The sequence below is a fragment of the Capsicum annuum genome, chromosome 11 (assembly GCF_002878395.1).
Source record: "Capsicum annuum cultivar UCD-10X-F1 chromosome 11, UCD10Xv1.1, whole genome shotgun sequence".
NCBI lineage: Eukaryota > Viridiplantae > Streptophyta > Magnoliopsida > Solanales > Solanaceae > Capsicum > Capsicum annuum.
The window spans coordinates 99,921,850-99,936,183 of NC_061121.1; the positions used below are offsets into that span (position 1 = coordinate 99,921,850).

The 14,334-nt window shown below is 36.0% G+C and overlaps 1 pseudogene; it reads left to right on the forward strand.

Moving 5' to 3' along the window:
- The first annotated feature begins 1,057 nt into the window (after nt 1-1,057).
- Nucleotides 1,058-14,334, forward strand: part of LOC107846464 — a 34,869-nt pseudogene continuing 21,592 nt past the window's right edge.

Consider the following 14,334-nt stretch of genomic DNA (forward strand, 5'->3'; position numbering starts at 1 on the left):
ATAAAGGATGGAACTAAAGTGAATGCTTGGGAGGATATATGGATCCCTGGGATGCCCCCCTGTCCTCTATCATCCAAGGGCCCACCACTGACCCGATAACTAAGTCATGGTTAAAGACATTTGAAGGGATTGAAGATAGGATTTCACTCCACTTCATTTGGATATCCCTCCAAACATCACTCAGACTATGGAAAAAATTTTCATGCAAAGCACCTATCTCAGGCAAAACACCTCTAACTAGAAACTTAGAGGAGATGTCATCTTCACCTGTAAAAGTGTCTACCAGTACATTGCCACCAGATGGAGGGGACCTCAAAGATCCCACAGATCCTCCTCCTGGATATGACATCTTAAAGTCCCTAACAAAATTAAGAACTTTATGTGTCTAATGCACCACAACAACCTCTCCATAAAAATCACCCTTCACAAAAGAGGCATCAATGTTAATACCCAGTGCTACCACTGCTATGACTCTCAGGAAAATCAACACCACATCTTCTTTGGGTGCAACTTAGCCAAAACCTTTTGGGACCAACTCATGCATAAATACATAGGTAGCATCCCCCTCCACCTCTCCATGTTTGACCCCAATAATTGGTCCACCACTTGGGAAAGAGTGAAAAAACATAGTTTTGACAATAATATTCCTTGGGCCACCCTACTACCCCACTGTCTTTAGCATATTTGGAAGGTGAGGAATGCTAACACCTTCCAAAATGTTAGCTCAGTTCCTTGTTTTAGCATACCTCATGCTGAAGCTGTGGAGTACCATACCTGGGAACAGCCACAGTAACCACTCCTACATTAACCATCACTCTTAAATGGAACCCTCCATCCCAAATCCCTTTAAACTTAACACGGATGGGCCTTGTATTGGAAACCTGGAAAGGAGAGGATTGGGGGAGTTATCAGAAATTGCAAAGGTGATTGGGTTGTAGGGTTTAGTAAGAGCTTTACCCATGTCATAAATAACCTTATGGAACTCCTAACCCTAAAAGAAGGACTTAAATTAGCATTAGACCAAAAGCTCACACCCCTATAAATTTGTATTGATTCAATGGAAATCATAAGAATGCTGCACCATGGCAACTTATTCTATGATTCAGCTGTTAATGAATGCAGGTACTTACTAGGGAGATTGGGGAATCCTCCAGTTCACCACACCTACAGGGAGCAGAATAAGGTAGCAGATTTGCTAGCAAAGGAAGACTCTGAACGAGACTTTTTTTAAAAGCTCTATATTTTTGCAACTCCGCCAGTTAGTGTAGGAGTAATGTTTTGGAAAGACTTTAAAGAGAAATCACTCTCTCGATCTGTAAAAAGTAATGGGAAAACAATCCCCTTTTGTTATTTTTTGTGTCGGATTAGGCCTTACTTTGTAAAAACTCTTCCTTATTAATGCTTCCTTAACTTACCAAAAAAAGATACTATTATTGTGTGTAGTGCCAACCAAAATACTGTGTCTTAGCAGTTGCAACTTTCCAGCCATTTTCAACTTTGGTAACTTAAACTCAGATACTGGTGGCCTTTCAGCAACATTTGGACAAGCTCCTTATCCCAATGGTGAAACCTTCTTTCATGCCCCTGCTGGTCGATTCTTCGATGGTCGTCTCCTCATTGATTTAATTGGTAAACTAGGATCTCTTCTTCTTATTAATGCTCACTCCGTTCACTTTTACTTGTCACATTTCGCTTACCAAGAGCCAAACTATATGAATGTTGACAATATGTTAAAATGTATTTTTTGATCGTATTAATGTGAGAAAATTTTTAGCTTATATAGTATTTTTCGTATAATTTTTGAATATCTGAATTTTAAATTTTAATTATTGAATAATTTAATTCAATTTAGCTCCAAAGATTAGTCAAGTTGATTATCATTTCGGAAATATGACTATTAAAAGTGAGCGGAGAGAGTATTAGCTAGTCCCTTTTCATTGAAATACTTGTGACCCGAACCAGCTGCAACAAGTTCCTTTAGTTCTTGAGATAAAGAGGGTGTGTTTAGTATGACACTAGTCATTTTCCCAAAATATATTTTCCGGTGTTTGCTTTAAGAGTAAATTTTTCTTAAAGATTGATGATGATATATATTAGCAAATAGGATAGTGCCTTGATGATTTTTTTTATTTTTTTTGAATACGAGAGATTGATTATGATGTCTAAGTATTGGTGCAAGCAGCTGTATGAAGTTAAGAGTTGAGATATTGAGAAGGAAAAAATATTTTCTAGAAAATGTTTTTCAATTTTCCCATGTTTGGTTAGCTTAAATGTTTTGAAAAATATTTTCCGAATCAAGTTATTTTCCTCAAATTTAAGAAAAATGATTTCCCTTCAAAAAGTATGAAAAATATTTTTCAAAACTCTCTTTCTATTTCGCTCTTGAAATGTTCATACAACTTTCAAAATCATCTACCTCTACCCCAACCCCTACCACCCCACCCCTACCCCTGCCTCCAACCAAAAAAAATATTTAATATTTTAAAGAATTATTTCAAATATTTTTCTTACCCCATTCCCTGCCCCGACCCCAACTCTATCAGTCTTTTTCCAAAAAAATATATTTAATTCTCTTTTTTAAAAAATCAAACTTTTTTCTTACTCAACCCTACTCCTACCACCCTCTCCCCGTTCCCAAAAAATAAAATTTTTAATTTTTTTTTTAAAAAAAATTTCAATTTTTTTATCGCATTCTCACTCTCCTACCCCAACCTCCACCCCTTCCCTACCCCAATCCCCTCCCCCAATCCCTTCCTCTCCCTCCCAAATTCTAAAAAAAAAACTCAAAACTTTTTTCCTACCTCACCCTTATCCCTCCCTCCCCCCTCCTCCCTAAAAAATTAAATTTTTTTAATTTTTTTTTTTTAAATTCAATTTTTTCTTACTCCACCCTCACTCTCCTACCCCGATCCCCACCCTACTAGCCGCACCCCCTTCTCCCCTCTCCCCTAAAAAAAATTAATTTTAATTTTTTTTTTAAAACTCAAAACCGGTTTTTTACACCCACCCATACCACCTATTCTAACCCCCTCCCCTCTTCTCCCACACCAGCCCCCACTCCCCAAAAAAAATATTAATTTTTTTAATTTATTTTTAGAAAATATTTCAAAAAAATTTTCTTACCCTATTCGTTTTCAATATTTTTTGTTAAATATGTACCAATACTTTTAGAAATTTTTTTTCTACTTACATAACGGACACAAGAATATAAGTAAGAAACAACTTATTTTCTTTCAAATATGTTCCTCCTTCATATCAACACACCCTAAAAAAGATATTTTTCAGGATCAATAATATTATTCTAAAAAGTATTTTCTATTCTTTAGCTAAGCACTTTCTGAAAAATATTTTTTCATTCATCAATCAAACATAAAAAAATATTTTTATAAAAATATTTTCTACTCGCCAACCAAACATAAAAAAATAAGTAACAAACCAAAAAGCTAAGGTTACTAAAAAAGAAGTAGGAAAAGAAGTTTGGTTTCCTCAAAATGTTTATTTTCCTCAAAATTATTTTAAGGTGTTAGGTTAATAAAAAAGACTTTACATTTTACCTAACACAGCCCTGAGACAAAGCACAAGGTTGTTCTTTTCTTGTTATTATTTGTTTGTTCAACTTCTGATCCTTTTTTGTGTTCCTGATTTTTGAATTGCCAGCTGAAGGCTTAGATTTGCCTTATCTTATCGCGTTTCTTGATTCTATCGGTTCTAACTTTAGCCATAGAGCTAATTTTGCTACAGCAGGATCAACTATTAGACCTCAAAACACAACCATGGCTCGACCGATTTCACTGGATGTACAAGGTGTTCAATTCTCAGATTTCTGTACAAGATCACAAATAATTCGCCAGAAAGGTATTATTATTCTTGAGAAAACCAATGAAGTGCAGATGAAGTAGTGTAATTCAATTTTCTGACACGCTAAAGGTATTGTTTTTCTGCACAGGAAATATCTACTTTTCTCTAGCATTGTACACCTTCGATATCGGACAAAATGATCTCACTGCTGGCTACAAGCTTAATATGTCCACCGGATAAGTAAAGGCTTATGTTCCTGATTTACTCTCTCAGTTCTCCAATGTTATAAAGATCAGTAAAATTAAACCATACCATAAACAATTTAATTCGCAAGCTCAATAACTTTACCAATCTACATTTTTATATAAATATGTAACTGTGGTATGTACTATGTACTAGTCTTATTCATTTGTTATAAAGTACAGAAAATATGTGCGAAAGGTGGAAGGTCGTTTTTGATTCACAACACTGGACCAGTTGGTTGCTTACCATACATTATGGACCGCTTTATTATCACAGCAGCACAAGTCGATAAGTACGGCTGTGCTAATCCCTTCAATGAAGTGTCGAAGTACTTCAACCTTCTGTTGAAGAAAACTGTTGTTCAGCTCAGGAAAGAACTTCCTTTAGCTGCAATCACTTTTGTTGATGTATATTCGGTTAAATACTCACTCATAGGTCATGCAAAGAAGCTAGGTAATCTTATGATCTAACATTTTAATATTGAACTTGGAATTCATTTTAATCTTTTTCATGGCATTAACTTCTCGATTTTTAAGTCTTATGTAGAGAAAAGACTCGCAGAGTTATTTTTTGATCAAAATTCCATAAGGATGTGTTTATATAACTAGAAATACGTATTAAAGGTTCTGTATGAAATGACAGGATTTGAGAACCCCTTTGTAACACCCCGCATTTCGGGCTAGAACTAAAACCGTCATTTATACGCATTGATGTTTCAAAAGCCATAAATCCTATGCAAATTTGGTATGTTAATCAATTATGTAGCGTGGGAAACTATTTGAGCATGAATTGAGATCATAGAGGTCCCCTAACTCAAGGTCAAGTTGAAAGCTCTCCTATCGTTCGAGTTTTAGTGAGCGTCGAAACTTGGGTCAATTTCAATTGACCATAACTCTTTTTATATATTGAATTAGAGGGACTACTATATATCAAATGAAAGGTATTAGAATTATCTTTCCAACGATACCAATTTCTCCAAAATCCAACACCCGAGCAAGAAGTTATGACTTTGTAAAGTGGAGTGTGTCACCTAACATAAGGTGTGCGACGCACACCCTAACTTATGCCATAAGGTGCGCGACGCACACCCTAATGTGTGCGATAAAGTGTGTGCCGCACAACCTATCGTATGAGATAAGGTGTGCGCCGCATACATTATGACCCAACTGACTTAAACACTCCGTTTTTGGGGCAAAGTGGTCCTTTTCCTATCCTTATTTAGACATAAACACGAAATTTAGTCCCCAATTCTCCGAAATACATCCACATTCTCTCAAATTCTCTCAAGAACACTTCTTAGGATTTCAAACTAAAAATTCAATTAACTCAAGATTCAACCGTGAGTTTTTGAAAATAATTGGAGATTTGGAATTCCCAAGCCGTGTAAGTCGAGAATCATCCATTATTTTCCAAAATAGAGGTACGTGGGGTTGTCCTAAATTTCATGGGCATGATTTGAAAAGAATTTGCACAAGACTTTAATCTTTATACATATATATGTTTTATTACAAGTGGGGATTTCGTTGTTATACCAATAACACGTATTGTATCATGATTTTGAAAGAATAATGAAACTTTATGGGGTTGTTTTCTTGAATATATTTCAATTATTGAATTATGGACATGTGATCTGAATTTTGAAGGGATGTGATGTATATGAATTGAGATTCTTTAAATCCCCCATGATAATGTCCTATACCCATATGATACTTGTGTTAAATTATCGAGAGCATGAGTTTTTTTTGCTGTTTCTATGATACTACTCATAAATGATAAAACTTCTTAAATTATTATATGTGAGAACCATTGTGCATATGTTTGATGTGTGTGGAAGTCTTATGTATGAGCATGTTGTGAATGATATAAGAAGTTGGAGAAGTGATATGATACTGATGACTTGCACATCGGGGTATGATGATACCCCACAGAGTATGATATATGTTTTGTCTGGAATCAAGCTTAAAGGTTAACTTTATGTGAGTTAGGTGGTTACCCGAAGAAAGCACGAGTCAAATGACTCTATGCTGGAAATCGTGAATTGCCGACGTGAGGAACTTGGTACAATGCTATGTGATCTTGTGTACCTCGTATTGTGTCATCCTTATTTGGGACTAATAGTTAGGAGCCCTGCTTTGTGATCTTGAGCGCAACCCTGACACATGGAGTTGATTGGGATGGAGACACCCTGCTGTGTGATCTTGCGTGTTCTTCTCCCCTCACTAATACTCCAATCTTAGCGGCAATCAGGATTTGGCAGTTGGTGAAAGAATGTAGGGTGTACCACCTAGCTCAGTAGTGTTGCATTTGTTGTTGAAAAATCCTTATACTATGCCCATGTGTTTTCAAACTATTTTTCGATAAAGTATTTTATAACAGCTCTCATCTATGTTATATAAAAATTCTATTTTTGTTTTTGGATTACTCTGCATACCAGTACATCTGTATTGACCCCCTTTTCCTAACTCTCAAGTTCTGAGGCTCTGTCTAGAGGTCCAGATAAGCAGTAGATAATTCAGACAATAGATCCGATTGTGCAGTGGTGAGCCTTCTCCATTCCAGGAGGCCTGCCCTTTCAGATTACGTTATCTATTACAGTTTTTGTCTACTGGGGGCCTTGTACTAGTTTTTAGATATTTGTTATTGATCATGTAGTAGAGATTTCGCAGACGGTTTTCCAAAAGTTGTTATATAATTTTGGATTGTCATTTTTTATTATCGAATTTATATTAGATTTATGACCATGAGTCCGTTTTGCTATATTTTTTGAATTCCCTTATTTGTGTATGAATGGTGTATTTGATTACAAGTTAGAAGGGTTTCCGGGCCTTCTCGGTTCGGGATGCTCATCATGGCCAGGGCTTCGATTCGGATCATGACAAACTTGGTATCAGAGCATGATTCATAGTCACAGAGCATCTGCAAAATTGCGTTGGGTAGATTCTTATTTATGGGTGTGTAGTGTGCCACACTTATAAGCAGGAGGCTACTAGATGTTTAGTAATATTTCCCTTTCTTCATGTTCTAGTTCGTGCTATGGACTTGGAATGTTCCTCTTTCATACTCTAATTCATGGTATGATGTTGCCCATACAATAGTAAAGTTATCCCAATTCTTTTCTTACTTTGATGTGCCCAGATATGTCTCATTATTGGGGTGATTCAAGTGCAGAAGTTTAGAGTCTAAATGGTATAGTCCTTGCTGGTTGAGCCACGTTAGAGTTTAAAATTTGTGCAAGGACTTGAGAAGAGTCCGTTAGTGCCTCAGAGTGTATTGATTTTAGCGTGAACTTTGATTCTGATGAAATCATGCTTTTTGTCCTATGATATTAAGAGTATTTCGTCTCTTTTCAAAAATTTATATTGCAAATGTCATGCTTCAGGGGGAATAATGTGTAGCAAAATATTAGAACTGTATTTCCACCTGATCAGTAGTATAAGTTAAAGTGTCGGTGTCATGACCTATTGGTAGTGAGATTAGATCAAGAAGTTGGTGATATGAAGTAACAAAGTTAGAAGTCAGAGTGAGGGTGACTTTTGTGTATGTAAATATTTTAGTTGACTAACCGATGTTTGAAGATAATTTACACTTTATAGTGATAGGCTAATGTGGTAGGTTGTAGCATGTGTGGATGGTATGGTAGTCTGTGGGGGAAGTGTTTGACTTAGATTTTTATTTATCTAGAGTAAGATGTGTATTCTTAGATCATTGAATATTGTGTGTCAATTATATATCTCTTGTAATATGTAATCTTGTTATCATGGTGTTTTTAAAAAATCAAAGTCTAGTGAAGCCGTGTGGGGCTCTTACAATTCACTAGCATAGTTGCTTTGTTATTCATTTCATTTTCTTGTTCAAAACACAAAAAATCAAAGTCTAGTGAAGCCGTGTGAGGCCTATTTCGATTCACTAGCAACTTGTTGTTCATCTTGTTGTTCTCGTGTTGGTTGGAACTGGGGGCTTAGAGGTAAAATATAAAGAAAGGTGGTAAGGGCAATTTATTGAATATATATGTATAGCCGAATCTTTTTGTGTGAGATTGAGTTGGTAATGAATTGATACGTCCTTGTGTGTTAGTTTAGTAGAAGGTAAAGAAGAAGTTTTTAGTCAAGGTGAATTGTTGTTTACTTAAAGTATGAAAATGGCTAGATTGGCCAGTAAGTTAGGATTATAGACTCATGGTTGTTTGTGAAATTTGAAAGTAGTCTAAATGTACGCTTGGGTAAGTAGGTGTGATGTGAGAAAACCGTATAAGTAGATAAGATTATGGGGTTATAATATAAGATTAAGGTTGACCATGTCTATTATGTGACTTTACCCCCCCTTGACCTTCTTTTTGTCGGTAGTTGTAAAATAGTACTACTTGTGAGATGTTATGTAGCATATTTTTGAGGTAGTTGGATATAATGTCCAAATTTGACGAACTAGTATATTATGTTGCCTTCTTCATTGGTGGTAGATGATTGATGCTAGTCCATTGGCTTGAATTTAATGTAGGATGTGGATATAAGAATAGTGGCATGAGATTAATGATGTATGTTTTGTGGGAATAAATTAGTAGACTTGATGTGTTGAAATAGTGCGTGCTAATGAGTTACGATAAGAAAAACCGTAAGGTCATGATCGACTATTGTTGTTATGAAGTTCTAGTGTACTAGTGTTTTGTGATGTTTATTTCATGGTTTTTAAGTGAGAATTGTGCGTAAGGTTGGGTTGTAAATCATGTTTAGCACTAGACATTAAGTTTGATCAATTGATGGCCATGAAGGTGGATGTGATGATTTCTTAATTAATGATAGTAGTTATATGGAAGTGATCTAATGGGCTTGAACAGTGTATGCAAAAGCTTAAGTTTATTTGATTCTTAATGAAGTATGATATTGCATCTATGATGTAGAGGTATACCCAAGGTGATATGGAGTTGCGATATTTTCTAAGGCTATTACATGTTATGTGTGGCAAGTGGTACCATTGAGTTGCTAGGTGGAGAAAGATTAGTTAGATGGTATATGGTGTGCTAGATAGCCAAGTTAAGGAGTTTTGATTGATAGAGTTGAGCCTTTTGATATGATATTGATTCTCATGGTAGAGAGATATAAGTTTGGAGTCCGATATTGGTATGCTATGACGGAAGTAGTATGGTTCGTCAAAGGCTCGGTGATTTCCATGTTAAGTGTTAGAAGGTAATTTTGAGTTTTTGAAGATTGAACTTATAGAAATAAGAGTTGAAGCTCTAAAGGGTGTACACTCCAACTATGGGGATACTCGTGAAGATTCGAATTTAGTAAGTGTTCAAGTATTATATGATGACTATTGAGGGCTATAGAAAGATAGGAGCGTGTCTTAGGAGGTAGGATTAGCAGTGGGTTTTCCCCTTCCAGGTGTAGCTATTTAGGTTAAGTTCTATTAATTACATGTATTGTCGTATTCCATACCCCAGAGTGCAGTGAGTGTCGTTCAGTTTAGAGTCTGGTAAGGGATCTCTCAAACTTAAGATGATGGCTTAAAGCTAAGGGGGAGATCATAAAACAAGTGACCAAGTCAGACTCTCAGATTCTAATAGTACTGCCAGTATTATAGAACATCAAAAAGTGAGGGTGGGACTCAACCCATTCTTGTCTCAGTAATTTTTCAGTTATCCCAATACCTACTCATACCTTACGATTCAGTTCCATGGTCATAGTTCATGTTCATGCATATGATTGAGAGTCATGTACTCTTCCAGTTTAAAAATGAGGAGTTCCAGTTCATTCAGTAGTCGGAATCACATTTCATATGTTATGAATCCAAATTGAGGTCATGTAGCTCATGACTCATGTATTTATGTCTTATACTATTCTCAGTTTCCATAACTCATGCTTTATGCCAAATGATTGGCGAGAATCAGCTTATAGCCATGTATACCCTCAATTCAGATTTACTTTGATAAATCCCTGATGTTGATTTGTTATTCCTCAGGCCTCAGCTAAGTGTCAAGTCTCATATAATATTCTTCCATGCTTCAAGGTTTTATGTTCTAACTTTTTGGTGACTCCTTATGTAATAATAGTGGTGATAAGTGAATGGTTCTTGTTGATGAAAGATCATTGTATGCTTGTTTTAGATGAGGCCATAAGTGTGAAGAAAGATTTGGGGCGAAGTCTTTGATACATGTGATGGTTAGTAGAAATTTGTGTGTGTATGTTCTTGGGGTAGCGCGTGGGAGTTGTATTGATGGTGGTTTAGAGAATATATAAAGTACGTCTTGATTAATGTTGCCTTAAAGTTCATATATGGTTATAAGGATAGGCTTGAATGACATGTTGGGATGTAAGTGGAGGAACACAATATGCACTAGTGAATCCATAGTAAGAGTTTAGAGTTAGTCATTAATATAGAAGGTTGGATCATATGGTTTAGAATAATATCGTGGTGTAACCTGTTGTATTAGGTGATTTAGATTTAGGCTTTATCACAGTGAAAGGATTTAAGCTACTTTAGATATTAGAAGAAAGATTTATCGATGCCTATATGAGAATTTTAAGCTGAATTAAATGAGTATGGTATTTAAGGGGAATAGTATAGTTAAGGGAGTATTCGCGAAATGTTATAAGCTTGAAAGTAAGAGGTGGCATTGCCTAAGGCCTGGTAATTCTATCCTAGTTTATGAGTTATAAGTCTATATTCCATGCTATGGAGTAGTGTTATTTTTGTGATTCCTTAGTTAGATGTCTTGTGTAACTTATGCCCAAGATTATTTTCTCCCTAATGCTGTTAGGACTTCTTTAGAAAGAGTGTTGAAGAGATACTCCAGTTAAGTATAAGTTTCCAGTATAATTCAGCCAACATAACCAGCAATTCAGTTTGACAGATAGGCAGACAAGTTACTGTGGTTTTCCACCTTTTCACCTAGTCCTGCTATCCGAAGTCTCATGCGTATGGCCATCCCCAAAAGATAATCTATTCCATCCATATAAATTGTGAATTTAGTTTATTCCAAGCATCATGTTTCAGATTCATCTATCTATTCATGACTTGGTGCATAAGAGTTGATAGCATAATACCTTTGTACGATCTAAGTCTTGCTGTCTTATGACTCGTACTTGCATAAGTTATCACTTCCAAATTTCAATATGTATGATTGGATCATGAACATTTCAAGGGAATCCTAGATTTTCAGCACGAATCAGCTTCTTGAAGCAAGAAAAGTCAAGTTAGTTCAGAATTCAGTTTCATGATAGAAATTTAAATGTTTTAGATCAGTTATGTCCTTTATTAGAAGGCACATCATGTCTTCGTTATTTCATACCTTTAAACTTCAACAAGTTTCTACCTATCATTCGGGGATGAATGATCCCAATGGGGAGATAATGTAACACCTCGCATTTTAGGCTGAAACGAAAACCGTCATTTCTATGTATTGATGTTCCAATAGTCATAAATCCTATGCAATTTTGGTATGTTAGTCAATTATGTAGTGTAGGAACCTATTTGAGCATGAATTGAGATCATAGAGGTCCGCTAACTCAAGGTCAAGTTGAAAGCTTTCCTATCGTTCGAGTTTTATTAAGCGTCAAAACTTGGGTCAACTTCAATAGACCATAAATCTTTGTATATATTGAATTAAAGGGCCTTTCGCTAAAATTCAACGCCCAGGCAAGAAGTTATGACTTTACAAAGTGTAGTCTGTCGCCTAGCATAAGGTGTGCGATGCACACCCTAACTTATGCCATAAGGTGTGCGACGCACACCCTAATGTGTGCGATAAAGTTTGAGCCGCACAACCTATCTTATGCGATAAGGTATGCGCCGCATACATTATGAGCCAAGTGACTTAAACACTCCATTTTTGGGGCAAAATGGTCTTTTTCCCATCCTTATTCAGCCATAAACACGAAATTCAGTCCCTAATTCTCCAAAATACATCCACATTCTCTCAAATTCTCTCAAGAACACTTCTTAGGATTTCAAACTAAAAATTCAATTAACTCAAGATTCAACCGTGAGTTTTTGAAAATAATTGGAGATTTGGTATTCCCAAGCCGTGTAAGTCGAGAATCATCCATTATTTTCCAAAATAGAGGTACGTGGGGTTGTCCTAAATTTCATGGGCATGATTTGAAAAGAATTTGCACAAGACTTTAATCTTTATACATATATATGTGTTATTACAAGTGGGGATTTCGTTGTTATACCAATAACATGTATTGTATCATGATTTTGAAAGAATAATGAAACTTCATGGGGTTGTTTGCTTGAATATATTTCAATTGTTGAATTGTGAACATGTGATCTGAATTTTGAAAGGATGTGATGTCTATGAATTGTGATTCTTTAAATCCTCCATGATAATGTTCTGTACCCATATGATACTTGTGTTAAACTATCGAGAGCATGAGTAGTTTTTTTTTGCTTTTTCTATGATACTTGTCATAAATGATAAAACTTCTTGAATTATTATATGTGAGAACCATTGTGCATGTGTTTGATGTGTGTGGAAGTCTTATGTATATGTATGTTGTGAATGATATAAGAAGTTGGAGAAGTGATGTGATACTGATGACTTGCATATCAGGGTATGACGATACCCCACAGAGTATGATATATGTTTTGTCTGGAATCAAGATTAAAGCTTAACTTTATGTAAGTTAGGTGGTTACCCGGAGAAAGCACGAGTCAAATGACTCTATGCTGGAAACCGTGAATTTTCGATGTGGGGAACTTGGTACCGTGCTATGTGATCTTGTGTACCTCGTATTATGTCATCCCTATTTGGGACTAATGGTTAGGAGCCCTGCTTTGTGATCTTGAGTGCAACCCTGACACATGGAGTTGATTGGGATGGAGACACCCTGCTGTGTGATCTTGTGTATTCTTCTCCCCTCACTAATACTCCAATCTTGGCGGCAATCGGGATTTGGCAGTTGGTTAAAGAATGTAGGGTGTACCACCTAGCTCAGTAGTGTTGCATTTGTTGTTGAAAAATTCTTATACTATGCCCATGTATTTTTGAACTATTTTTTGATGAAGTGTTTTATAGAAGCTCTCATCTATGTTATATAAAAATTCTATTTTTGTTTTTTAGATTACTCTACGTACCAGTACATCTATATTGACCCCCCTCCCCTACCTCTCAGATTTTGAGGCTCAGTCTATGTAATACCCCGCATGTTTCTAAGCTAGGAAGTGAATAAGTATGCCTACGTATGAAATCTCCTATCCTGTGATTCATACTTGAGTACATGACTTACAATGAATATCCTAGTGATAGGATAGCTTATGATGCATTAAGCATGTTCATATGAGTCACTTGAGGTAATACAAGCTAAGAGTTTTTGAATCCATCAAGTTTTAGTGTTCGATTTTAAAAAGGTCATCTTTGAACGAGTATAACTCGATGTTAATGTGGTATTTTGGATGATTTAGACCCACCAAATTGTAGAGAATCGAATTAGCTTTCCAACGAGACAGTATGGATAGGCGATTGGTTAGGCGCTGCCTAACCAAACAGAGGCGATTGGTTAGGTGCCGCCCAACCTAGCTTAGGCAATTCCTTGGGCACCGTCTAGGTTCCAGGTGCTAAAAACACTCTATTTTGAGTTATTTTAAGGGTAATTAAGTCTTTAAACACTCCTTACACGTCCCTACTTAGCCCTACGAAATATATAGCTTCTAAACATATTACAACCCTATTATCATCTCAAAGCTCATCATCCAAGAGCACTAAAAGAGAAAAACAACTAGGGTTGCTTAACTAAGCTTGAAGATCCGATTTCTATTGTCTTGTATCCCTTCTCAATAAATTCTCATTCGAGGACGAATGTTCCCAAGGGGGAGATATTATAATACCCCGCATGTTTCTAAGCTAGGAAGTGAATAAGTATTCCTACGTATGAAATCTTCTATCCTGTGATTCATACTTGAGTACATGGCTTACAATGAATATCCTAGTGATAGGATAGCTTAAGATGCATTAAGCATGTTCATATGAGTCACTTAAGGTAATACAAGCTAAGAGGTTTTGAATCCATTAAGTTTTAGTGTTCGATTTTGCAAGGGTCATCTTTGAACGAGTATAACTCGATGTTAATATGGTATTTTTTCTAATTTAGACACTCCAAATTGTAGAGAATCAAATTATCTTTCCAACGATATCAATTTTGCCTTAATCCAATACCCGAGCAAAAAGTTATGCCTATTTTTGTGAGAGACAATAAGGATAGGCGATTGGTTAGGCGCCGCCCAACCAAACATAGGCGATTGGTTAGGTGCCGCCCAACCTAGCTTAGGCAATCACTTGGGCACCACCTAAGTCAG